Raw genomic sequence first — 27,098 nt, 5'->3', positions numbered from 1 at the left:
TTTTGCTGGCAAGGGCTCAGAAATCCTGCTTGTCTCTAGCATTTCTCTTATATTAAATAATTGAACAACCTCTACAATGGCTTATTAGATATCAGGCACTGGGGTTGGAGCTAGGAATGGACAGATGAATATGACACAATTCCTGCCATTAGTCTATAAATATGCTCAAGTCCTTGTACTGGAAAAAATACCAGATGCTGCTTAAATCTTCTCATTTCTTCAGATCCTCCAACCTAGGTCCTAAAGTCCTATTTTCCATGGAGATCTTTATGCCTGAAAGTGTAATTACAAGCGGGAATAATAGGCTCTAACTAGAGTCTCGTAGTTGCAACTTCAGCATAACTATAAAATCGTGAGACTGGTTATTTTAACCAGTCTATAACCAGAATGGTGGGAGTTATACAGGAAAGAGATTTATTGTTCTAGGTAATTCTCTTGGGAGGCTACACACTTATTTCACTGATGCCACTTTTGCTCAAAACATTTTAAAACTTCTTTTTGAGTTCTGCTTTCAAACTATTGTGACCACCATTTAAGAAAATCATTATCAAAACATTTTAGCTGCACCTAAGTAGTGCACCCTAGCTTAATCACAGAATTTATTCCTCAGACTCAGTTTAGAGTAACTTTTGTCTGTTTCCTGAAAATATACATACATAACACCAGATGGTAAATATTTGGCACTTTGGGGTAGATGTCCCCTAAAATGTGCTTCTGCTTTAAAAATTTCAGAAGGAATTTTTACTGGGTTCTGAGCACAAGCAGAGTGATTAAAATTTGGGCAAAGCTTCTTGAGGGGACCACTTTGATTGACAATCCCGTGTTAGGTTGGGTTCCCAGACTCTGAGATGTAAAGTTGTTTGCAGAATGTTTACTGGGGAGTGCTCTCGGGAGAAACACTGTAAGGAATTGAGAAAAGCAGAATTGGGCAGAGGGGAGAATCTGACCCTAAATGCAATTGCTACATGGAGATAAGGACTTAGGATTCAAAAAACTATAAAAATTTTCTTTATCTTAATAAGTCGTAGGCCTTAAATATCACCCAAATTGCACACAAGATCCAGACAGACAATTTGGTGAGCAATGCTGCTCCATGTATGCAACATAAACTGATACTCTGCCAGTAGGCTTCTCATTTGATATAGGCGGGCCTACTCCTTGAGACTGAATTATGCCATCTAATAAAATGGCCAACAAAAGGCATCCAGTTAGGGGATCCCAGTGTGATTTAAGTTTCTTAAATAGATATTAATTTTACTCTAATTACGGGAATTATTTCTTAATTTCTCTCCTTAATTTAAGTTGATCCAATTTCATTGTTTAAAGTATGCTTTGATTGACATTGAATCTACACTGGCAGGTTTAAGTCGAGGAACCAGAAAGGAATCCATGCTAATCAATGGGATTGAACTCCCTCAGTGCTTGAGGATCAAAGGGCAGCTGAACTCTGCTTCAGAATGAGCATTTCAGCAAAGTCCTCAGCCTTGACTGAGGCTTGTAACTTCCCCTGTCCAAATAGTAGCTGAATGAAAAAATGCCCATGCAGGTGAGTGTATGCTATTTTACTAGTTCCAATTCACCCTTCAACAAGAAACAGCACCATGGAAAGTCAACTTGTGCCTTTAGGCTGAATGGATGGGGTGTTCTGATAGGGCCTATATGGCTAAAGCCCTGACCCCTAAATCTGGTAAATTAGGATCCCATCTGGATTGTAGGCTTTTATACCATCTCCTATAAATTATTTACTATTTATCTTTTCCAGCTAAGTCTCCTGTGCTTCTACACATTTGCATGTGTGTCTTTCACAGCATTTAGGCATCTATATCCCTGTTTCTCTCCCCACTTGATTCTAAGTTACGAAATGGAAAAAACATCCACCAATCCAAATTAGAAGACAAGGATTATCCTCATTTTATAGGTGAAATGGAGACAGTAGAAATTGATCAAAGTCACACAGCTACTCGGAGATGCGGCCAGGAGTTTAACTCAGAACAATATAACTCTACTGATTCCTGTGTGTGAAGGGCCGTCTTCTAATCATGCCTGTTTCTCCAGTTATGAGCAGAGCACCTGGCACATAATGGATCTATAACAGATAGTTTTTAGCTCTCCAAATAATTGAGAGGTCCCTGTGATAGACTCAGCTGCCTTGAGGAACACAAGATTTCTGTCCAACTGAAGCTGTATCCCACACAGTCAAGCCAACAATATTTTCTGTCCCTTGTCCTAACTCCTGAGATATAGGGCCTATTATTGACTATTTGGAGGCTCCCCTTTGACCCTAACAGTCTCTTTTCCCAGAGTTAAAAATCCCAGTGGAGAGACCTCCTTTGGGAGAAGAGAGCAAAGAAAATAATCTATCAATTCATCTGGGACCCAAATTCTACTTGGCCTTCAAATTTGCCTTTCCTTTGACTCCTTTCCCCATGGGGACCAGTGACCACCATGGTAAGAATACTTCCTGACCCTTTCCTGGGAGAACACGTGGTTAAGGAATGTTAACATTAGTTCTCTGACATATACTTTGCTGTCACGGCTCCTGATCTGCTAATAAGTGCATAGGCTGACACGGGCTGGGTCTAAGATGAAGAGAAGGACAAATATCTTAAGGAGCAAGTTGTTATCCAAACTATCAGTACCCTCAAGGCTCCCCAATCCACCCACCTCTGTTAGGCTTACTGAAGACATTTGGATAGAATCCTTCAAGGTTTTGGTGGGCCCACCTACATAGAGCAGTCAACTCCTCTACCAAGTTGTGGTCTTGTTTCAAGATAAAGAGACAGCAGCCAATTTGAATTCTCATTGGAACAAGGCTCACTGGACTGCAGATCACACTGATAACACTGGTTTTTCTGCCAGTCACCTAAAAGACATGCTGAACTTCTATTTTGTTATCATTGTGTTTCATGCTGCTTAGGCAGCAGAACTTTGTGACAGCTTCCTGGTTGGCTTCATAAGGCTGATGGAAATCTTTGGCTATCTGTTGGTTTCTCTGGCACGGGCTCCATATAACCTCGTACAACCCCAGTCCTCTCCAGAGTTATTATACCACCCCATCACCATGGCCTTACATTTGTTACAATGCCTGAGTTCTTTTCCTAGCTTAGGTATGTTTAGGAGGATGAGGGTTGAGGTGGGATAAAAGACGTATTGCAACAACATAGGGATTATCATTCAGTACTTCCTGAATGACTATATCTAGAACTTTAAAATATTTCTAGCCTTTGAAGTTGAAGGAAATTTCCTGATGTATAAGGGTATATTCTGACACTTGCTTATAAATGTTTTGTACCTTTACGGTACAAAATAGAGCACTAGCTAAGATCACTCCATGTAGAAAGAACATGTGCATTTAGATTGAATAGAGCAATGGAAACAAAGATCAACAAAGAAAGACACTGTGTTAGTTTCCTATGATTGCTCTGACAAATTACCATAAACTTAGTGGCTTAAAACAACAGGAATTTATCATCTTAAAGTTTTGGAAGTCAGAATTCTGAAATGGGTCTTTTGGGACTAAAATCAAAGTGAAATCAACAGAGCTGGTGTTCCTTCTGGAAGCTCATGGGGAGAATCTTACCCCTCTAGCTTTTTTTTTTTTTCCTTTGCCCAGGCTGGAGTGCAGTGGCACAATCTCGGCTCACTGCAACCTCTGCCTCCTGGGTTCAAGTGATTCTCCTCCCTCAGTCTTCTGAGTAGCTGGGATTATAGACGCACGCCACCATGCCTAGCTAATTTTTGTATTTTTAGTAGAGACGGGGTTTCACCACGTTGATCAGGCTGGTCTCGAACTCCTGACCTTGTGATCTGCCCGCCTCGGCCTCCCAAAGTGCTGGGATTACAGGTGTGAGCCACCGCGCCTGGCCCAGGACATAGACATCTTTAGCGGGGTATTGTTCTGCCCACCACAGATACTATTGCTTCTGGTGTTAAATAACACTTATTTGAGTAGATAAGAAATATGACCCTGTGTCTTCCCAAAAGACAAATGGAGATCATTAGTAAACAACTCAGTCACTTCATCTGGCTCCCCTCACTATTTCTTGTCACCTGTTGTCCAGCTGCTTCAGCTACAGACCATAGATTGCCATTCCCTGCATGCATTTGCTGGCTTCTTCTCTCTTTCCTTAGTTATGGACACTAATTAAGCGCTTACCTGGGTACTATGCCCATGCCTACTCATGAATACACAAACCCTACTGTGCTAAGGCATCATTACTGAGGCAAAAATGGACTCTCTTCTGAAGCATTTTACTGGTAGCATCTGTGGAGAGCTTGCAATTTCTCTAGTCTTGGAAATTATTTAGACGCAAAATAGCTACTTTCCATCCTGAGTATCTCCTGAGATCATTGTCAGATAAGATTCAAGTTTCTTGGATTTTCAGATTATATTGTACTCCAATGAGTCTTCTATTCCTGGGATATCTAATTTTGTCCTCCTCCACCCCTTCCTTTCACAGCTCTAGGCAGAATAGAAGCTGGCAAAGACCTCAAATGATTTATTTTTTAATATAACAAAGTTTAAAGCTCTAGTTACATTGATGCCACAAAAATGCACAAATCGTCACACACATATACATATATATGAGAATGTTCTATTTATGTAAGTAGTAATTGTGCATTTCAATAAGACTGAATGATTCATAGGAATTTTCAGAAAGCAGCACAGACATGAATCTTTAATCTTCTAAAAGACCTTTATGTTTTCCCTTCAGGGAGAACAACAAATTTGCTTTTGCTAAATAGTCTTTAATTTCCTTTTTATTTTAGGTTTTTAGGATTTATATAATTTACAGTTTTCTGGATATTCATTATTTATTCTGTATGGAAGTGCTTCATAGTACCATATATTATTTTAATTGATGATGGAGAGTTAATAACTTTTTGCTTCAGCAACCCAACTATTAATTTCCGAAGTGGTTTCTCATTCAAAACCATAGTTGTAGGCTATTATAATGAAATTATTCACAAAATTAGTTTCCAAAGACTAAATATTAATTTGGCATTTTCTCAATGATTAGAATTCTCTGAAATGTTTGTGGTGTAGAGGAGCCTGAAATACAACCCTGAGCAATAATATGCATTCTTTGTTTTCAAGGGCCTTTTCTCAAGTAGAGGCTTCACATTCTTCATGACTTTGAGATAAATTGCTTGTGGCTATTTTTTGCTTTTACCACTTACAAAGTTAAAGATACTGTGTTTTTTATAGTTTTTTGCTTTTACCACTTACAAAGTTAAAGATACTGTTTTTTTAAAAAAATAATTTGGACAGATTCATGAGGAGAAAATTATAATAATAATCAGCTGTTTCAACAAGTCTTAGAAAAATAGAAGATTGAGATATAGATTTCCTGTGTTCACCAACAGATGGATTGAAAATGAAGAGGCAGGCTTGGTGCATGAAGATGATTCATACGCAATGTGATCTGTGTTCTGATGAAGGTAAGGGCTAAGTGCTAAGTTAGCATTGAGGTGACAATGCCTTATCTTGTCTGAGAGAGTAGGGAAAGGGCAGTCTCTTCAATAAATGGTGCTGGGAAAACTGGATGTCTACATGCAGAAGAATGAAACTAAACTTCTATCTCTCACCATTTATTAACATCAACTCAAAATGCATTAAAGATGTAAATGTAGGAAGTGAAACTATGAAACTACTAGAAGAAAACATTGGGGAAATGCTCCAGGATATTGGTCTGGGCAAAGATTGTTTTTGTGTAAGACCTTAAAAGCACAGGCAACAAAAGCAAAAATAGACAAATGGGATTACATCAAATGAAAAATCTTCTGCACAGCAAAGGATACAATCAGCAGAGTGAAGCAAAAACCCACAGAATGAGAGAAAGTATTTGCAAACTATACCACTGACAAGGGGTTAATATCAAGAATAAATAGGGAACTCAAACAACTCAATAGCAGAAAACCCCCCAAGTTATCTGATTAAAAATAAGGCAAAAGATCTGAATTGACATTTTTCAAAAGATGACATACAAATGGCCAACAGTTATATGAAAAAATGTTCAACACCAGTATTCATCAGGGAAATGCAAACAAATCAAACCTACAATGAGATATCATCTCACTCCAGTTAGAATGGATATAGTCAAGAAAAAAATGACAAATGCTGGTGAGGATATGGTGAAAGAGGAACTTACACACTGTTGATGAGAATGCAAGTTAGATAGCCATTATGGACAACAACAAAAGTTTCTAAAATAATTAAAAATAGAGCTACCATTTGATTCAGCAATACTACTACTGACCACATATCCAGAGAAAATGAAATCAGTGTGTCAGACACATATCTGCACACGTATGTTTATTGTAACACTCTTTGCAATTGCCAAGATATGGAATCAATCTAAGTGTCCATCAACAAATGGATGGTTAAAAACTTGTGGCATATATACACAATGGAATACTATTCAGCCATAAGAAAGAATTGAATCCCATCATTTGCAACAACATGAATGAACCTAGAGGAAATTATGTTAAGTAAAATAAGCCAAGGACAGAAAGAAAAATACTATATTCTGTATTATCTCACTTATGTATGAAATCTAAAAAAGTTGATCTCATTGAAGTATAGAGTGGAATGCTGGTTACCGGAGTCCGGGTAGGGTCATGGGGAGGGGATATTGTGAGAGATGGGTCAGTGGCTACAGAGTTAAAGTTAAGTGGGAGGAATAAGTCCTGATGTTCTATTGCACAGTTAGGTGACTGTAGTTATTAATAATGTACAAGATATTTCAAAATACAATTATGCATTGCATAATGATGAGGATACCTTTGGTGAAATGTGTTCTTAGGCTATTTTGTCATTGTGTGAACTTCATACACTATACTCATGCAAGTCTAGGTGGTATAACCTATTGCTCCTAGGCAATAAACCTGTACAGCATGTTGCTATACTGAATATTGTAGGCAATTGTAACACAATGATAAGTATTTGTGTGTCTAAACATGGCTAAACTTAGAAAAGTTACAGTAAAAATATGTTGTAAAAGATTAAAATGGTGCACCTGTATAGGGCACTTGCAGGACTAGAGAAGTTGCTCTGGGTGAGTCAGTGAGTGACTGCTGAGTGAACGTGAAGGCCTAAGTTATTAACCTACTGCAGGCTTCATAAACACTATACACTTAACAGTGCACTAAACTTATACAACATTTTTCTTTCTTCCACAATAAATTACCCTTAGCTAACTGTAACTTTTTAACTTTTTAAACTTTAAACATTAAAAAAACTTTTAACTCTTTTGTAATAACAGCTTAAAATGCAAAGACATGGAATAGTTATACAATACTATTTTTTCTTTATATCGTTATTTTATAAGCCTTTTTTCTGTTTTAAAAATTTTTCATCTTTATTTTACTTTTTAAACTTTTTTTGTTTTGTTTTGAGACTGAGTCTCACTCTGTTGCCCAGGCTGGAGTGCAGTGGCGTGATCTCGCCTCACTGCAGCCTCTGCCTCCCTGGTTCCAGCGATTCTCCTGCCTCAGCCTCCCAGGTAGCTGGGATTATAGGCATGCGCCACCACCCCCGGCTAATTTTTATATTTTTAGTAGAAATGGAGTTTCACCATGTTGGCCAGGCTGGTCTTGAACTCCTGACCTCAAGTGATCCACCTGCCTTGACCTCCCAAAGTGCTAGGATTACAGGCATGAGCCACAGCGCCCGGCCTAAACGTTTTTTTTGTTTTTTTTGTTTTTTTTAATAACTAAAACACAAACACATACATTAGCTTAGGCCTACACAGGATCAGGATCTTTAAGAACTCACCAGGTAACAGGAATTTTTTTCAGCTCCATTATAATATTATGGGATGACTGTCATATGTGGTCCATCCTTGACTAAATGTCATTATTATGTGGCTCTTGACTGTAGCTAGAAGAAAGGATTTTAGATGTCCCCACAACAAAGAAATGACAAGTGTTTGAGATAGATATGCTAATTACCCTGATTTGATCATTACATAAGGTACACATGTATCAAAACATCACACTGTACCCCATAAATATGCACTATTAGTATGTGTCAACTAAAAGGAAAAATAAACAACCAAAAAAATATCTTCAGGTGTTTGTGGTTTTTCAGAGAGGGATGTGACTTAGGGGAGGGTGCTGTGGATTGACTGGCCAACCAGAGGGAAATATGGGGCTTTTGTGCTCACATAAATCATAAAATTGCAATAGGCATGATAAAGAACCGATAGAGGACTTCAAATATATAGACATGTTTCGGGAGTCTCATGCTGCTGAAAGCGGAGCAACTGATAAGCTTTCGCCTGGTCTTGCTGGCAAGTTCATTTATAAGCAGCAGAGAAAGAAAAAATGTTAGTGAAATAGCCTGTCTGATATGAAGTTTTCTGACTTTGTAGAAATAATTTATCAGATGTTTTGATGACTACAGGTTTGCTCAGTGATAAAGCACAGACTTAAGTGTCAACTGAATATGGATTCAAATTCAAGGTATGCCATTACCAGTAGAATTACCTTGAACAAGTAAGTTAACTTCTTTGGGTCATGAAATTTTCATTCGTGTAATAAGGAAAATATTAATTCATACCACAGAGGATTGTTGTCAGGTTTAAACAAGATAATGCTTGTAAAGCGCATGGTACACAGTATACACTGGAATGCTTGTTTGATTATGATGAAAAATAAATTTTAGGAAGAGACAAGTCCATGAAGCCTACATAGACCCTTCTTTCTATGCTGTATTTCTCACTAACATTACCTTGTTTTACAACCTACATGCCTGGCCTTAAAAAGGAGTAACTGTCTTTGAGGAGTTAGAATCAATTATGTGTTAACAAGACCAATGTGTATTTGGAATTTTAACCCTTCTGCCATTAATTAATCTGGGAGCTATGGTAATAAAATTTAAGATTTTTCTTCTCTTAAAACTAGCTGTGGACTGCATCTAAATTTTCATTAAGTAGGCAATCAAAATCTTCAGTTTTTATTTAAAAAGACTCATGTGGTAGAGAAAGACAGTTTAAATGCATAAGGAATGAGGTGGAATAATGATTTGGTGCATATATTCTGATAATTACTACTTCCTTTCTCTCAGCTCCCTTGCAATAAATGTGCTGTCTTTTTAAACTTCATTAACAGAGATTACAAATTTTAATGGGGTACAATAATTCTACCTTAATTTTAGAGCAATGTAGTGCAGGTATCTGTTCTTTCTGAGTAATTTTCCCTGAAATGTTCCCAATGATTCAGAAAAGTTCTTTAAGGATTGAAATGATATATAGTGTTGGTACCAAATACATTTCATATTTTAATATTTAATGTTAGATATTATTAAGCCTTTAGTATTGCAAGTGAAACAACAGCTAATTGTGCTCTTGTGCAAAAACCAAATCTTTCTTACCAAGTTTTAACATTTTAATAGGAATTAAGGTTTTCTTAGCAGTGGTAGTGGCTTAGTGGATAATGCACTAAGAAAATCTGGCAACCAGCGCTTAACCAGACCTAAGTGCCTAAATGACTGAGCTGCAACTCACGTAAAAGCATTTTAACATTTTATGAAATATTGAAACATCACATCAACAATCAGTAGGCCTCAACACTGAAAATGGCAATTATACAATTAGGAGACCACCATGGACATAATCCTGGCCTTTTTTTTCTTTTTCTCACTGGACTGGCGTCTGGTCTTTGTAATACTGATTTTTTTTTTCTGAATGTATTCCCTATCCAGTGATGTTTCTAAACCTCTGAATTTGAGAAGGGATAATCTATTGAAGCAACTAAATAAATGGATTATGAAAAATTGTGCAAAATTTATTTCCAAAGTTCAAGAAAGAGCCAAAAAGTTTTCCTGGAATGGTCTTGGGTTTAGAACGAACTTTTAAGTTGAAAACAGAAATTTTCCCCCAAGAGAGACTGTCCTTTAAAATTGTCAAGAATAAACAAACAACAACAATTATTCTGATTCTTGCTTCCTGAGACACTAATAGTTCTTGAGATTGGTCCTGTGGGATAAAAGAAGCCTTTGCATTTTCTCTAAGTAAGATGTTCTGAATTTAACTTCACACTTACAATTTTTTTCTCTGTCTCATCATGTTATCAATTATGTCCTGAGGCATGTTTTAGCTTCTGTTTTAATTGATTCCCATACTGTTCTGTAGAGACTATCACTAGTTGTCAATTCCTTCAGAGTTTAATTTAAGTTTTTCTTTTTTTTTTTTTTGGCAAGGGGGATATAGAAGGACAGGACAGCAATTTAACATGTTTCAGTATGAGTCCCTGCTTTAATATTACTTTATATCAAGCTGATCAAGAGTCGAACATATGATATTTCCAGTTGGGTGTGTACAAAAAAGCTCAGGGATAGGGCACAATTAAGAGATTTTTTTGTTGTTGTTGTTAATGAGAAGATCCATTCATCTCCCTGTCAATTTTTTTGACCCTTAGGGATTTTATCTGTGGAGAAATTACTGTAAAGCAATGTGGCAAATTGCTTTAGAATAATCCTGCCAGAGTCAGAGACTTCCTGGTTTTCCACCCCCTTCCCTCCTACCCAGCCTGGTAAAACTTTGTCCCCTGTGACTTCAGGGGCATCCATTCTCTGAAACCATTTCTTACCTCTGCAAAAAAGTGTAATCTAGAGGGAGCTTCATTGAAAGGGCAAGAAATTTGAAATCAGATAAATTGGGTTTTCCTTGATTTTCTCATGGTCAAAATGAATGTTGGGGCTGGGCGCGGTGGCTCACACCTGTAATCCCAGCACTTTGGGAGGCCCTGGTGGGTGGATCATGAGGTCAGGAGTTCAAGACCACCTTGACCAACAAGGTGAAACCCTGTCTGTACTAAAAATACAAAAATTAGCCGGGCGTGGTGGCATTCACCTGTAGTCCCAGCTACTCGGGAGGCTGAGGCAGGAGAATCGCTTGAACCCAGGAGGTGGAGGTTGCAGTGAGCCAAGATTGCTCCTCTGCACTCCAGTCTGGGCGACAGAATGAGACTTAATCTCAAAAAAAAAAAAAAAAGAATGTTGGGGAGGAAAAAATTTTTGTCTACTTGCTTATGCTAAGTGCTTGGGGGCCTGCAAATTAAACTACAGAAGAAAAGACATACAAGTTTTGTTAATATTTATAGGCACAGAGATCACAGAAAATATTAGGTTGGTGCAAAAATAATTGAGGTTTTGCCTTTTTTTTTTTTCTGAGATGCAGTCTCACTCTGTTCCCCAGGCTGGAGGGCAATGGTGCGATCTTGGCTCACCGCAACCTCTGCCTCCTGGATTCAAGTGATTCTCCTGCTTCAGTCTCCTAAGTAGCTGGGATTACAGGTGTGTGCCACCACATCTGGCTAATTTTTGAACTTTTAGTGGAGATGGGGTTTCACCATGTTGGCCAGCCTAGTCTTGAACTCCTGACCTCAGGTAATTGGCCCACCTTGGCCTCCCAAAGTGCTGGGATTACAGGCATGAGCCACCGTGCCCAGTTGGTTTTTGCCATTACTTTCAATGGCAAAAAATTGCAATTACTTTTGCAAAGAAATGATTAGATTTAGGAAACAGTGCTTGGGCTTCAAAGGATCATAAATTATAGGGGAAGTGACTGGGAAATATGTGGGGGATCTAATGGAAAATAAAGACTATTGTAGAAGATAAGTTTGTTTTTTTTTGTTTTTTTTTTTTTGAGGCAGATTCTCATTCTGTCACCCAGCCTGGAGTGCAGTGGCATGATTTCGGCTCACTGCAAGCTCTGCCTCCTGGGTTCACACCATTCTCCTGCCTCAGCCTCCAGAATAGCTGTAACTACAGGCGCCCGCCACCACGCCCGGCTATTTTTTTTTTTGTATTTTTAGTAGAGGCGAGGTTTCACCATGTTAGCCAGGATGGTCTCAATCTACTGATCTCGTGATCCGTCCCCCTCGGCCTCCCAAAGTGCTGGGATTACAGGTGTGAGCCACCGCGTCCAGCCAGAAGATGAGTTCTTTAGACTCTTCAGCTGTCATGACATTTCTGCATTTTGCCATTTGACTCAAACACTATTAGTGGTTCCTCTTGGTCTAAGAGACAAAACCAACTTGCTAATTGGCATTTAAGAATCCTTTAACAAGGACTGATCAGGCTTCTCTAACCAGTTTATAAAAATGCCTAGTGGAACCTGGACTTTGCATCTCATAATGTTCCTGCAATCTAAGTTCCAGTCTGTCTTCAATGCTGAAGTCAAGGTTTGCTGACCATACTCTCTGATTGGCCTAGAACAGGCACTTTTTATACCTGTTGTCTCAGCGTACTTATTAAGAGCATCTTGTTTCTCATTCAAAAGTATCCCAGCTTAGAAGATAAATGATATGTCATCCTACTTATGAATCTTTCCTGTCCATCCCAAACTGCAGTGGCTATGTCCTTCTTCTGAAATCCTTAGAGATGTCTGTCTACAGCACTGGTTTAGCGTGTAGCACGTGCTATAATTACAATGTGCCCACCACGTGCCAGGTACCTTAATACACTATCTATATAATCTATGAAACCTATTTTTTCAGATAAGCAATAAAAGACACAAAGAGCAATTTAAAATCACTTCTTGTTCATTGTCTCAGAGGCAATGGCAGCAGGACTTTGATTTAAACGTAGAGCCATCTGTCTCCAAAACTACGCTTGTTTCACCACATTGAGTGACAAACTTATCTCAGTTTTCCTGGGACTGTCCCTGTTCTAACACTGAAAATCTCATCCCAGGAACCTCCCTGATCCCCTGCAAATAGGAAGGAAGGGTCGTTCACCCTACCATGACATTGTTGAGGCCTCAGCTGACTTGAACACAAAATAGATATTCCTATATTGGACCCTAGTTGTGTCATAAATAAGCTCTTGTCTAGAGGGCTCTAAACCATTCCTCCATTTAATTCTCAGAGTCTAGCACAGTGACCTATTAAAATGTCACTTTGTTTTCTCCCTCACGTTATTTCATGAGTGTGTTTTGCTTTTATGGTTAACTTGTAATCCTATTTGGGAAATAAATTATTTTTTTTTTCCTTTGTCTCTCATGCTGCCCAGCCCTGTGTTTGAACAGCAGGGACTCAACCAACGTGTAGCTGCTGAACATATTGGGTTTTAACGGTAGCCTGTTAAAGCCTGCTTCGGTGTCGTAAAAAAATCCTTTCACTGCACCACTCCTGATCTCTTCAAAAACATCTTTCAGCACAAATGGGGTACCGTACCAGCGAGGACACATATCTGTCTTTGAGTAGTGCCCCTTTCTGATACACTTCTGGTTTAAATGCCGATAATCATTCTGTTTCCCTCAGCCTCCTGGTATTTCACCCAAGAGAAATCACCCTTTAGGTTTCATTCTAACTTAAACAGATGTGAGAATGAAAAGAGACACTGAATTACTTTAGAGGATAAATTTCAGAATTCATGAAGAGTTTGAGGCTTAAAGAAGTACTTAATTAATGTTCATGTTTTTATTTTTTTGCAAGCTGCCACTGCCATAATCCCAAAGACTTCTTTGGATGGTACTTGTTTTCTATGCTAAGACTAAAATCTGCTTTAGGACAAATGCTTTTCTTCTAAAATGGTACATTCTAGCTATCACAGTTTTTTCCTTTCTCCCCGAGTCACATCCAGGGATAAGGACGATCCTCGTCTTTTATAAAGTCTCAGGCCTAGGTGCCAGGGATCTTCTAATATACGGTTCTGGAATTACAATAGATGCCTCTATTTTTTACTCTATCTGTTGCAGTATTCTATTACATCAGTTACTCTGGGGTAGGAGGTCAAGGGGTGGCGTGGGTCAACATCTGAACGGTCATTTGCTTGTTGGGAACTTTATTTTTCTTTTAACATTTTATTGCTGACTCGTTTTGAATTTATAAAACAAACCCACCTACACCTCATCAGAAATTACTGATTTCAGAGATTGCTGAAGAACACAGCCATATCAATAAAAGAACGTGTATTTTGTAAGCTAATCTTTAAAATATTGCTGAAAGACGGGCTGTGGTGACTCATGCCTGTAATCCCAGTGTGAGAGGCTGAGGTGGGAGGATCACTTGAGCTTAGGAGTTTGAAACCCCAGCCTAGGCAACATGGCAAGACCCCATCTCTACAAAAAATCTTAAAGTTAGCTGGGCGTGGTGCTGCACACACCTGTAGTCCCACCTACTTAGCAGGCTGAGGCAGGAGGATAATTTGAGGTTGCAGTGATCTGTGATTGCACCACTGCACTCTAGCCTAGGTGACAGAGTGAGACTTCATCTGTTAAGAAAAAAATTTCTGAAAGACGGTGAGGTCAGCAATTGTCTAACTATATAAACTCTGTATATGAGTTGAAATAATTCTCTTGTTCCCTTCAAATGGAGGTGGACAAAACTATTAACTTTCTCTTGTCCTTATGTCCCTTCACCTACCTTTCTAAAATTTTTATTAGGTGCTTTAATGTGTGGGCTGAAATCAATAGAGGACAAGCTATTAAAAATTATTGGTTGGCTGTGGCTTCTCACTAAATATTGAAGCAGCCTGGCAAATTAGCACATACCTCTAGGCACTAGGCCTGAGACAAATAATGGTCTAGGCAAATAGACACTATGATACAAGTAGAAAATATTGCCAATGTGTTGCTCTGGGTTTCTTTTGGCTGCTGCTGTTCACCGTTAATATTATTCTGTTTTTTCCTTTTATTAGTGTGAGGAGATGTGGTGGGAACCATTAACTGTTGGAAGGATTCCTTTTAAGGATGCATTATATCAAGAGCTAGATATCAGAGACACTTGGGAGAAATAAGAAACAGGTGTAGAAACAGGTGAGAAGAATATTGCTTATTATGCCTCTGGATTAAGTGCCTGGGAGGAGTGGGCAATTTTTCAGGGTGCTGTGTGCCTTTTATTCTTGGAGGATTGGTAGACAACATGTTCATGCAAATGATATGAAGAAGATTGGCACCTGGAAAATCAAGGCAGAGGTGGGGCCGTGTAGGCAGAGACTTAATTTTCTCAAGTGAATGAAGAAAAAAGCACATGGTGAGGCTGATTCTGTGGGTATGTATTTGAGCTAGAAGATTCAGGAGGGAAAATTAGTTCTAAGACAAAGATGGAGACATCAATAAGATTGGGAAATACTCAGACATCAGAAGAATTTGGGTTTGAATCAGAATTCCTTTACATACCATTTCTGTTCTTTCTAAGTTTCAAGTTAAGCAACAAGTCAGTGTTTCAAACCTTATGATTGACAAACAAAAAATAAAATAAAATTCACTGATTTATTCCTTATGCTTTTCTGATTATGAAAACTTAAGAATGAAATAGCATCTTTTGGGTTCCCCATGTGTACAAGGAGGAATTTATAGTTTGTCATTCTGTCTGCACTCCAGCAACTCCCAAATCTTAGCTAACCTAATCTGGGGTGTGGAAGCAAAGAATACATTTTGTACCATGTATCATATTCAAGAAGAATTTTTCATGTTTACATTTTTATAACCTGTAACCATTTTTATAAAAACTATTGAGATTAACACGGTTTAACTCATTCACTGTTTACCTGCTATTTCCCAGTTGGAGGTTCTAAACTTTGTTCACTTTTAGGTCAAATGAATTATGTTAAGTTTTTCTTATGAAGTTATGTGACAGAGACTGTCTTTATTTACTTTTGTGCATGAACAACAATTTGGCAGAGCAAATTGGTTCATGGCATTTTCCTCTCGGCGGTTTCATACGCATTGTCTGTTATCTGACATTACATATGGCAGATGAGTACCCTCAGATCAACCTAACTTTTTACTGTTTGCATATTGGGTTCTGTTTTATCTCTGAAGCAAAACTTTCCTATAGAGTACATATATTCTTCTCTTATAGTATAAGCAATGAACATTGGGTACCAAAAAGTCCCAGAAAAGCATACAAACTCTATCATGAAAAGGAAGGATGATGAAGACGGATGGTCACACACACAATCGGATAGAAGGAAGTCTAGCGTTAAGTTACACAATGATGGACTCACTGAGTATCCCAAAAAGAAAGCTGAGCACCCAGATTAGCCCCCCGGTTTCCTGATAGATAAATCTTCTGGATGATTCTGTTGATTATAGTGAGAAGATAATGATACAAACTGAAAAATAATGATGCACCATAAAGTAATTATAAAACAGAGGTCAGACATCCTGTAACAAGATGATATGGGCATTTGAGTATAAAGTGGAAGTGCTAGGAATAGAGTTTAAGGTGGAAAGGGGGTAGGAGGAAGGAGGAACTGTATTTCTTTAGTTACATTAGCCAGATTCTCTACCTTGACATTGTGTCTCCAAGATCTATTTAGAGGTAAGAGCTTTTGGCTGGAAGTTGTTCTTTTTCTTTTCTTTTTTTTTAATGGAATCTGATATTTTTGCACTGAGGACATATAACAGTCTCCAAAATTGGATCTTCTTTTCTGAATAAATTATTCCCAGAAATGTATTATTTCACTGAATCTTCTTATTGCTATCTTAATCAGACTAGACAATTGTAACACATTATAATTATTGTTACTGCAGTAACAACTCCCAAATCTTAGTGGCTTATAACAAACAAGGTTTGATTCTTCTCCCTATTACAGCCAATGGGATCCCTGCATCTTTTCTCCTCCCCAGTAACTAATGTAGGAAGAGCAATTCCCATCCCTGTACCTGTGGCAGAGGCAAAGAGAGGCCCTGGCAAACCACGCACTACTTTTTAGAGCCTTCACTTAAAAGTGACCTGTCCCACTCATCCCGTTTCATTGTTCTAAGTGTGTCACATGCCCAAAACTAATTGCAAGGGAGCAGTGTTGTGTGATCCTATTAAGGTGTCTGAAGGGGGCAGAAACAGAAATATCAGTGAACCAAGCAAATGACCACCATTGTGTGTTGTTTCTTGTTCTTCAAAATATTTTTCAGGCTTTCTGTGTCACTTTTTATTTTGAGATGGAGTCTCACTCTGTTGCCCAGGCTGGAGTGCAGTGATACGATCTTGGCTTACTGCAACCTCTGCCTCCTGGGTTCAATTGATTCTCCTGCCTCAGACTCCCGAGTAGCTCGGATTATAGGCGCGCACACCATGCCTGGCTAATTTTTCATACTTTTAGTAGAGACAGTGTTTCACCATGTTGGCCAGGCTGGTCTTGAACTCCTGGCCTCAAGTGATCCACCTGCCTCGGCCTCCCAAAGTGCTGGGATTACAGGCGTGAGCCACTGTGCCCAGCCTCTATGTCATTTTTTCAAAAACAATTTTTTTCTCCCCTAAATGTAGAAAGGCTCTAACCAGGCCTAAGTGCTAACAATGTCAACTTATCCTATTATATTCTCTTATAACACTATTGATCCATATCACAAAAATGTTATTAAGCACTGATTCTAGGCACTGAAAAAAAACATGAATTTAGCAAAGATAAATGTAAATGTAAAACACTGCATACATTGTACAAATATAGAAGGGGTTATAGTTTTATGGGTTGTTTTGATGATGAGCTCATTGGGAGCTAATAAAGTATCAGAGCTGCTAAACAAAAAAAAAAAAAGCAAATACAATGTCAAGTTGTATTAAGAGCAGCATTGTCCAGGTCAAGTGTATAGTGGCACTACTGCAGAGCCCAGAGATCTGACCATTTCTGGAATATCATGGATTTTTATAGGATATCAAAATCCATACAGGGATAGAATATCCAGTGGAACACAAGGGGATGATGGTGGGACCATAAACCATATGGTGGGGGAAGTCTTGTGAAGATGGGAGATGCTCAGCCTGATAGTTGAGGCACAAAATGCATGTAGTGCTACTCTTGAGAACAGAAATAACTCCAATGAATGAAGTTTCCAGGAAGATACATTTCCACTCTGGTGGAAAGAGCAAAAGTTTCGTGATCAAAATAAATTCGACCCAGCAATCCCATTACTGGGTATATACCTAAAGGAATTTAAATTTTTCTATTATGAAGACACATGCATACATATGTTCATTGCAGCACTATTCACAATAGCAAAGACATGGAATCAATCCAAATGTCCATCAGTGATAGAGTGGATAAAGAAAATGTCATACATATAAACCATGGAATATTATACAGCCATTAAAAAGAACAAGATCATCATTTCCTTTGCAGAGACATAGATGGAGCTGGAGGCTGTTATCCTTAGCAAACTAACACAGGAACAGAAAACCAAATACCACATGTTCTCACTTACACTTGGGAGCTAAATGATGAGAACACGTGGACACATAGAGGGTAACAACATACACTGGGTCCTATTGAAAGTGGAGGGTGGGAGGAGGGAGAGAATAATGTATTAGTTCATTTTCATGCTGCTGATAAAGACATACCAAAGACTGGGAAGAAAAAGAGGTTTCATCGGACTTACAGTTCCACATGACTGGGGAGGCCTCAGAATTATGGTGGGAGGAGAAAGGCACTTCTTACATGGTGGCGGCAAGAGAAAATAAGGAAGAAGCAAAAGTGAAAATTCCTGATAAACCCATCAGATCTCATGAGATTTATTCACTATCTTGAGAATAGCACGGGAAAGACCAGCTCCCATGATTCAGTTACCTCCCCCTGGGTCCCTCCCACAGCACATGGGAATTCTGGGAGATAAAGTTCAAGTTGAGATTTGGGTGGGGACATAGCTGAACTATATGCTTCCACCCCTAGCCCCTCCAAATCTCATGTCCTCACATTTCAAAACCTTCCTAACAGTCTCCCAAAGTCTTACCTCATTTCAGCATTAACCCAAAAGTTCACAGTCCAAAGTCTCATCTGAGACAAGGAAAGTCCTTTTCACTTATGAGCCTGTAAAATCAAAAGCAAGCTACTTACTTCCTAGATATAATGTGGGTACAGGTATTGGGTAAATACAGCCATTCCAAATGGGAGAAATTGGCCAAAACAAACGGGTTATAGGGCCCAAGCAAGTCCAAAATCCAGTGGGGCAGTCAAATTTTAAAGCTCCCAAAACTATCTTCTTTGACTCCAGGTCACATTAATACAAGACGTGGGTTCCCATGGTCTTGGGATGCTCTGCCTCTGTGGCTTTGCAGAGTACAGCCTCCCTCCTGGCTGCTTTTACAGGCTGGTGTTGAGTGTCTGTGGCTTTTTCGGGCACACAGTGCAAGCTGTCAGAGGATCTATCATTCTGGGGTCTGGAGAACAGTGGCCCTCTTCTCACAGCTCCACTAAGCAGTGCCCCAGTAGGGACTTTGTGTGGGATCTCCGACTCCACATTTCCCTTCCGCGCTGCCCTAGCGGAGGTTCTCCATGAGGGTGCACCTAAGCAAACTTTTGCCTGGGCATCCAGGCATTTCCATACATCTTCTGCATATAGGTGGAAGTTCCCCAAACCTCAATTCTTGACTTCTGTGCACCCACAGGCTCAACAACACGTGGAAGCTGCCAAAGCTTGGGGCTTCTACCCTCTGAAGCCACAGCCTGAGCTGTATGTTGGCCCCTTTCATCCATGGCTGAAGTGGTTGGGACACAGGGCACCAAGTCCTTAGGCTGCACACAGCACAGGGACCCTGGGCCTGGGCCATGAAACCACTTTTTCCTCCTGGGCCTCCAGGCCTGTGATAGGAGGGACTGCTGTGAAGGTCTCTGACATGGCCTGGAGACATTTTCCCCAAGGTCTTGGGGATTCACATTAGGCTCCTTGCTACTTATGCAAATTTCTGCAGCTGGCTTGAATTTCTCCCCAGAAAAATGGGTTTTTCTTTTCTGTCGCATAGTCAGGCTGCAAATTTTCCAAACTTTTATGCTCTGCTTCCCTTATGAAACTGAATGCCTTTAACAGAACCCAAGTCACCTCTTGAATGCTTTGCTGCTTAGAAATTTCTTCCACCAGATACCCTAAATCATTTTTCTCAAGTTCAAAATTCCACAAATCCCCAGGGCAGGGGCAAAATGTCACCAGTCTCTTTGCTAAAACATAACAAGGAATCACATTTACTCCACTTCCCAACAAGTTCGTCATCTCCATCTGAGACCACCTCGGCCTGGACATTATTGTCCATATCACTCTTAGCATTTTGGGCAAAGCCATTCAACAAGTCTCTAGGAAGTTCCAAACTTTCCCACATTTTCCTGTCTTCTTCTGAGCCCTCCACACCATGCCAACCTGTGCCTGTTACCCAGTTCCAAAGTCTTCCACATTTTCAGATATCTTTTCAGCAATACCCCACTCTACTGGTACCCGTTTACTGTATTAGTTTGTTTTCATGCTGCTGATAAAGATATACTTGAGATTGGGAAGTAAAAGAGGTTTAATTAGACTTACAGTTCCACATGGCTGGGGAGGCCTTAGAATCATGGCAGGAGGCGAAAGGTACTTCTTACATGGTGGCAGCAAGAAGAAATGAGGAAGAAGTAAAAGTGGAAACCCTTGATAAACCCATCAGATCTCGTGAGACTTATACACTATCACGAGAATAGCAGGGGAAAGACCAGCCCCCATGATTCAATTACCTCCCCTGGGTCCTTCCCACAACATGTGGGAATTGTGGGAGATACAATTCAAGTTGAGATTTGCTGGGGACACAGTCAACCATACCAAATAACTAATGGATACTAGGCATAATACCTGGGTAATGAAATAATCTATACAACAAACCGACATGGCAGACATTTACCTATGTATCAAAACTGCATATCTTGAACATGTACCCCTGAACTTAACATAAAAGTTAAAAATAAATAAATAGTGGCTACAAATTCAAGTGAGCAATTACGCAGCAGTGTGTGATCTTGGAAAAGTTATTTAACCTCTTAGAACCTCAGTTTTCTTATCTGTAACATAGGGGCAATAAGATCTATCTTATGTGGTATTCTATACTATTATATCCATCTCACTGATGAACTATTTGGAGCTGCTCTGCCAATATGATAGCTGTTGAGCACTTGAAATATAACCGATCCAGACTGAAGTGTGCAGTAGGTATGAAACACACATTGGGTTTTGAAGACTTCCTATGAAAAGAAAATTGTAAAATATTTCCGTAATCAAAAAAATGACATTTTTGATACTTTGCATTACATGACATATGTTATTAAAATGAATTTTACCGGATTCTTTTTACTTGTAAAAATGTGGTTACTAGAACATTTTAAATTATGTGTGCAGCTTGCATTGTATCTCCACCGGACAGTGTTGATATAATTTTTCATTATCCATATCTTTCTAGAAGCCTCAAAAATTAGGTTTCATATTTGTGCATGTGTTTTAGCCTAAAAGTTAGTTACTAAGAGGGAGTCATTAAAGGATGACTCTTTCCTAGCCCCAAGTAAATATTGGGGTTGACCTCCAAGGAAAATATAGCCCATTTGTGTTGAATTAAAGGAAGGGCAAACTCCGGAAAACAGGAGCCTGTTCTGCACAACTGGAAAAAGGGTATATGCGGAAAATCAGAGCAGGGAGGGGTAAAGGGCAAGTGTGTTGAAAGGGTGCTTTTATTCCTCAGCATGTTAGAGGAGTATACTCCTCAACCTTGTGAATGTGCCAGCCAGCCCTGGTCCTGGTGAGTAAAGACAAGCTCCACCTCTCTGACTTCATCCTTTTTGGTCTCTACTTGGTAAAGTGTCTATATTTCTTATAATTCTTACGATGAAACTATTGATAATGCAAATCTTCCAGAAGCTTTTGGAGGAGTTGTGGAACTGAGAAAAAGCAAATGAATTGTCTGTGAGTGAAAGGAAATAAAATGAAATAAATAAGAGCCTAAGTTGAGAATGCTGAAAAAGGTCCATAACCATATATATGTAATTGTTTTCCATGATGAACTCAAGAATTACTCCCAGGTTTGTATACAAATATGTAGTGGTACATTTCCTACAAATTCATATGAAAGTTATTCTCTTTTCGTTAGAAGTCCAAACATCTTGCTAGTTGATCTCTTTGCATCTGGTCTCTCTCTTCCCATCCAGCCTGTACACCACTCCCATATTAAACTTTCTAAAATTTCAAGTTTATGCCTTCATTCTCTTGCTCAGTATTCCATTTCTTCCCTTTGCCTAGACTAGAAGAATTCCAAACATTTCAGTCTGATAACCAACAGCCTTTCATAACTGAACCTTTTTAACCATCAGCCTTGATATTTCCCCATTAAGCTGACCTTTCTAGTGACCTGTTTTCCTTCCTTCACCACTCCTTCCCACAGGACTCCTGGCTTGCTGTCTTTATTCTTCACATCCTGTCTCCATTCCTGTCTGTTGCATCTCCACAAATGCATCTCCATCCTATGAAATCTCTGTCCACTGCAGCCCACGAACAGCAGCTCACATGGATAGCCATGTCTTCCCCAAGCTGTATGCAAGTGCGGTCACAAGATATGAGTCATAAAGCAATTGAACAAAAATGGTCCACAGCTTCTGCCAGCTGAAAGGTATCTTTCCCAGGAACTGTCTAGATGACCATGTTTTGTGCAAAGGAAGAAGCTGATTTTACTGCAAATTCAAACAGAAAGAGAGTCTTCCACTATCAGTGGGTATAAAATGCACTCCCCTCCCACAGGGGTCTGGGAGGAAAGCATGGATTCAGTTAGATGCCAAAAGCACGAAATGCAGGCTGGAGCACTCAGGTTACAAAGAAAGGAACTATGGTGTTAAATATTTTCATGAACAAGAAATCAGGCAGTCGACATTTCTGAAACACACTCAAGAGGGCTAAAATCTTATACAGATATGTGTAAGTATATTTTAATAATCCTATATTTTGCCAAGTCAAAGGCAAAAAATCACCTTTGATTACTAAGAATCCTAAATGAAGAAAGAGACAAACCAAGGTACAGAAGATAAACAGGACAGAACATAGAATAAAAGATCCAGATGGGGGCCCTGACATTTTCCTATGGCTGCACCAAAACAAGATTATCCAAGGAAAATTCCTGACTAAGAAGAAACTGGAAATTGGTATCAGAATATCTGGTAAATCATTTTAGTTTTTTTGCTATTTAAATAGAGGGAAAGTTGTACCTAATTCTAGCAAATGTGTGTTCAATCTCCTATCTTTGATATTAAGGGTCAGCAAACTATAGCCTGTTTGCCCACAGCCCTAACTTCTGCCTTTGTAATTAAAGTTTTATTGGAACTCAGTCACATCCATTTATTTGCATGGTGCCTTTCACATTACAACCACAAATGCATTAGTGGCAACAAAAACCATATGGCTCATAAGGCCTAAAAAGTATTCACTAACTGGCCCTTTATAGAAAAAGTGGGCAGATGGCTGTTGTACCTAAAGAACCCCTCATGTCATTGGTTTTCATTAGCAATTATCAAAGTGGGTTCCATGTAATGATGTTACAAGGTGTTACTCGGTGAGAATAGTCTAGGCTTATGCTGCAGTAACAAACAACCTCAGAATTTCAGGGGCTTAAGACACAGAGCTTACTTTTCACTCATGCAAAGTTTGCTGCAGACAGTCTCCAAGTTGCTTGTCCTCTATGGGGTGACTCAGTGATCCAGGCTGCTTTGTTCCTGTAGCTGGACTATGTCAATGTTCTACCCTCACAGCTTCCACTGTCTCTGAGAAAAGGGAGGTATGGCCCATAGACAACTCACACCTGTTCTCATGTCACCTCTGCTCACAGCTGCATTGGGCTGAACCAGTCATGGGGCCCTGCCTGCTGCAAGATGCGTGGAAACTGTGCTCTTCCTGTGAGCCTAGGAAGAGAACTGGAGATTGGTGATCATGAATAACATTTATCACAATGATAACAAAAGGAGGAATGTGGTCAAATAAGTTTGAAAAACATTGGGTTGACCAAAGTTCTACAAGTCTCCTCATGTTATAAATTCTCAGTGGCTTTGCTCTGCTCACATTGTTATGAATGACCAAAATACAGATACTATAGGCCATCTGTCTTTCCTGTACTGTATAAATCTTTCTCATGCAGGAATTACAACTTTGCAGAGCACACTTGGGAGATGCTCTTCTCTCTCTCTCTATGAGGACCAGATGCTCCCTGCCTGGTATCAAGGATTTGGGTACCTTAGTGTGGGCAAAACAAACAGGAATTTCTTTCTAAAGAGGTTTCTGTCTGAGTGCACCTTAGGTTAAATAAATTCTGCATAATGCCCAAAACCAGGGTACTGCTTATGCACAGCTGGACAGAAAACAGGTGGGTCCTGCACTTCAAAATAAAGTACAAGAAAATTGTCTTAAAAACCCCTAGCTTATCTTTTTGTACCCTTCATGACCTCATGGTATCTCTTTCAGTTCAGCTGTCCCAAGCTGTGCTTTATTCTTTCCTTCTCTAGTAAAACCTGCAATAATTGGAAATCAATTCATTCCCATCGATTTGTTATTTTGACCATGTGCAGCTTCCAAGCAAGGAGTTTCAGGTACACAGAAGGGTTTGTAGGAGTGGGGTGAGGAGGGATGTGGAGAGAAGTGATGGCAGAAAAGGAAAAGGACCATATATTTTCCTTGAAATGAAAGCCACCCAAAGGCTTGCCTTGGAGGTTGCTACGACTGAAGCATGTCTTTCAAACTTCAGACACTGAAGCCCTAGCCCTCGATGTAACTGTATTTGGAGATAGGGCTGTTAGGGGGTAATGAAAGTTAAATGATAGAGGCTTTATAGGAAGAGGAAGAGAGCGAGAAGTTGCTCTCTTTCTCTCTTTTTGCATGTCCTCAGAGGAGACCTATATGTGAACTGCAGCAAGAAGGTGGCTCTCTGCAAGCCAGGGAGAGATCCCTCATTGGAACTTAAACCCTGCAGGACCTTGATCTTGAACTTTCCAGCCTCCAGAACTGTGAGAAAGAAATTTCTGTTGTTTAAGCCACCCAGTCTGTGCAATTTGGTTATAGTAGCCTGAGCAGACTAATGCAGAGGTAAAAACCTGTTCTCCCCTTTCCAAAATCAGGGAATTTGGTTCTGTGGCATTGCTGGAGGTGACGTGCTTCAGCTGCGGAAGACTAAATTATTTGGGATCCATTGACCCCGGCCTTGAAATTCAGCTGCAGGATGGAGCTGACATCACCCAAGCTCAAGTCCACTCTGCTTCTGCTTCCTCAACACAATGAGCTGGCCACTGTTCCTACCACTTTGACAGCAGAGAAAGAGGCAGAGAGGATCTGGGGCTGGGGCTGGAGCTACAACTGGAGGGAATTCACAAGCAAGCTGCATTTTAAGGTTGTGGTGAAGAAAGAAGAAGCCAGAAGAAGAGAGTTCCTCAATGTTGGAGAATACCATCCAAACCTTGTTATAAAGCACATGAGATTCTGGGGTGCCTGCATGATTGAGCTTACACTTTATCAGGAGAATTGTTGACACTGATTATAGATGTTGAAAAACTCAATATTTAGAGGAGAAAATTGATAAAAGTTTTATTTGGTTATATAAAAATAATACTGAGAACAGTCATTTATGTGGTTACTTAACAGTCACTTATGTGGTTATTTATGGCTTTTGCTGTGCAGTAAAATGAATACTATGTAGCATTTTAAATTGGTGTCGAATTAACTGTGTAAACTGCTTTTGATTAAACTTCTCAGCTAGTGACTCATGGTTCACAATTTAAAAAATTTCAGTGAACATTAATGTGTCTCACTCCAGTGTTGTCTTATAAACTTTTGCATGTGTACTGTTTATTTTGTCTTCTCAGATACACCAGAAACAAACTAAAGTTATGTTTTAATAATTTTCTTCTATACATATATCCAATAAATAAAATAGTATCCATAAAAAAAATTAACTTTATCATTTGCACTTTGTTTCTTTCATACATGAGATTTCTAAACCCATCTTTAAATGTCAAAATAGAACTTTTAAAAATAGAAATGCTTTTTGAATTAAAGCATCAAAAGGAACTTGAGATGTTATCCAATTCAGTCCCTCCATTATGGATTGAATTGGACTTTTAAGCCAATTGGTTAATTAAGCTAAAAAATAAACAATTTAGAGATATTATTTTCAGGTCTCCTAATTTTTTGCCAGAAAAACAGATGTGCAATTCTCAAAGAGATCATTTACCATGGGCTTTAAATATTACCACAGTAAATATCTTTTCTTAATGACTTAGTCTATTCTTCTGCAGTAAATCACTGTATTCTGACGCTTTCAGGAAACTTTGTTTATACACTGCTGTGGCTGTTACATCTTGCCTTTAATGGTCTTGGTTTTGTGATACAGTGAACAAAAATGTGAACTCCTTAAGGTCAAAGGTTGCTCTTGTGCCTTCATAAAATATCTGTTGACTTCTGGGAATTCTCTAGGCTTTTAAAATAGTAATTAATTTTTTAAATTGATGAAAGTTGTGTATATTTATGGTATATAACTTGATGTTTTGATTTATGTATACATTGTAGAATGGCTTAATCAAGCTAATTAACTTATCTTCACCTCACATACTTATTATTTTTTGGTAAGAACACTTACAATATACTCTCATAGCAATATTTAATTATGCAATATATTGTTGTTAACAATAGCCACCAGGATGCCTGATCGATCTCTTGAACTTATTCCTCCTGCCTAATGGAAATTCTGAATCCTTTGACCAATATCTCCCCTAGTCCCTGGGAATTTAGTCTTGTAGGCCATATTCTGGCATGAGCAAGGTCACCTCAGATATTAGGGCTTCCAATTTATTGACTGGTCTCTCTTTATGACATCTTTAAGCTAAAAAGGCTAAGGAAAGTGAACTATGGAACAATATTTATTTTATCTGAAAAATGTACACATATGATATTTTGGTAAAATGTATCTTCCTCTGATATACATATATGTTATTTTCATAAGTCTGTATTTTGTTCATATTTTAATTCCAAGTTTTAGTTCCATTTTAGATATTCTACTTTGTGTAGCCTCCATCATAGCCCCTGCCCCCATATCTGTTGGCTTTGATCATTGACATCCAAGTTCAGTGATCATCTCCTCAGCAACACCAGTTCTAAAAAAATAAAAATAATAATAATTTAAAAAAAACCTCATCCATATTCCAGTCAATCTGTGGCATAATTGTGTATTTTCTTTGTTGAAGAAAAAAATAAGAAATTACCTTATAACACTAACCCAAACTCACTATTACACAGTATATCCATGTAATAAACCTGCACATGTATCCTCTGAATCTGAAATGAAAATAAAAATAAATAAAAATTAAAGAATAATCTGAGCTCTTAAAAAATTACCTTATGAAT

General features: G+C 38.9%; 1 long non-coding RNA gene across 1 annotated transcript in view; it reads left to right on the top strand.

Moving 5' to 3' along the window:
* The window catches only part of LOC103892209 (uncharacterized), a 201,015-nt gene that overhangs the window by 95,532 nt on the left and 78,385 nt on the right, over window positions 1-27,098 (top strand). Inside the window, exon 2 of the long non-coding RNA XR_656431.4 lies at window positions 14,648-14,765. This is a non-coding gene — a long non-coding RNA (uncharacterized LOC103892209). The remainder of the gene's footprint in view (window positions 1-14,647; window positions 14,766-27,098) is intronic.

The sequence above is a fragment of the Pongo abelii genome, chromosome 14, assembly GCF_028885655.2.
Source record: "Pongo abelii isolate AG06213 chromosome 14, NHGRI_mPonAbe1-v2.0_pri, whole genome shotgun sequence".
Classification (NCBI taxonomy): Eukaryota; Metazoa; Chordata; class Mammalia; order Primates; family Hominidae; genus Pongo; species Pongo abelii.
The sequence above is the reverse complement of the archived record's forward strand: the minus strand, read 5'-3'. Positions and strand labels throughout refer to the sequence as shown.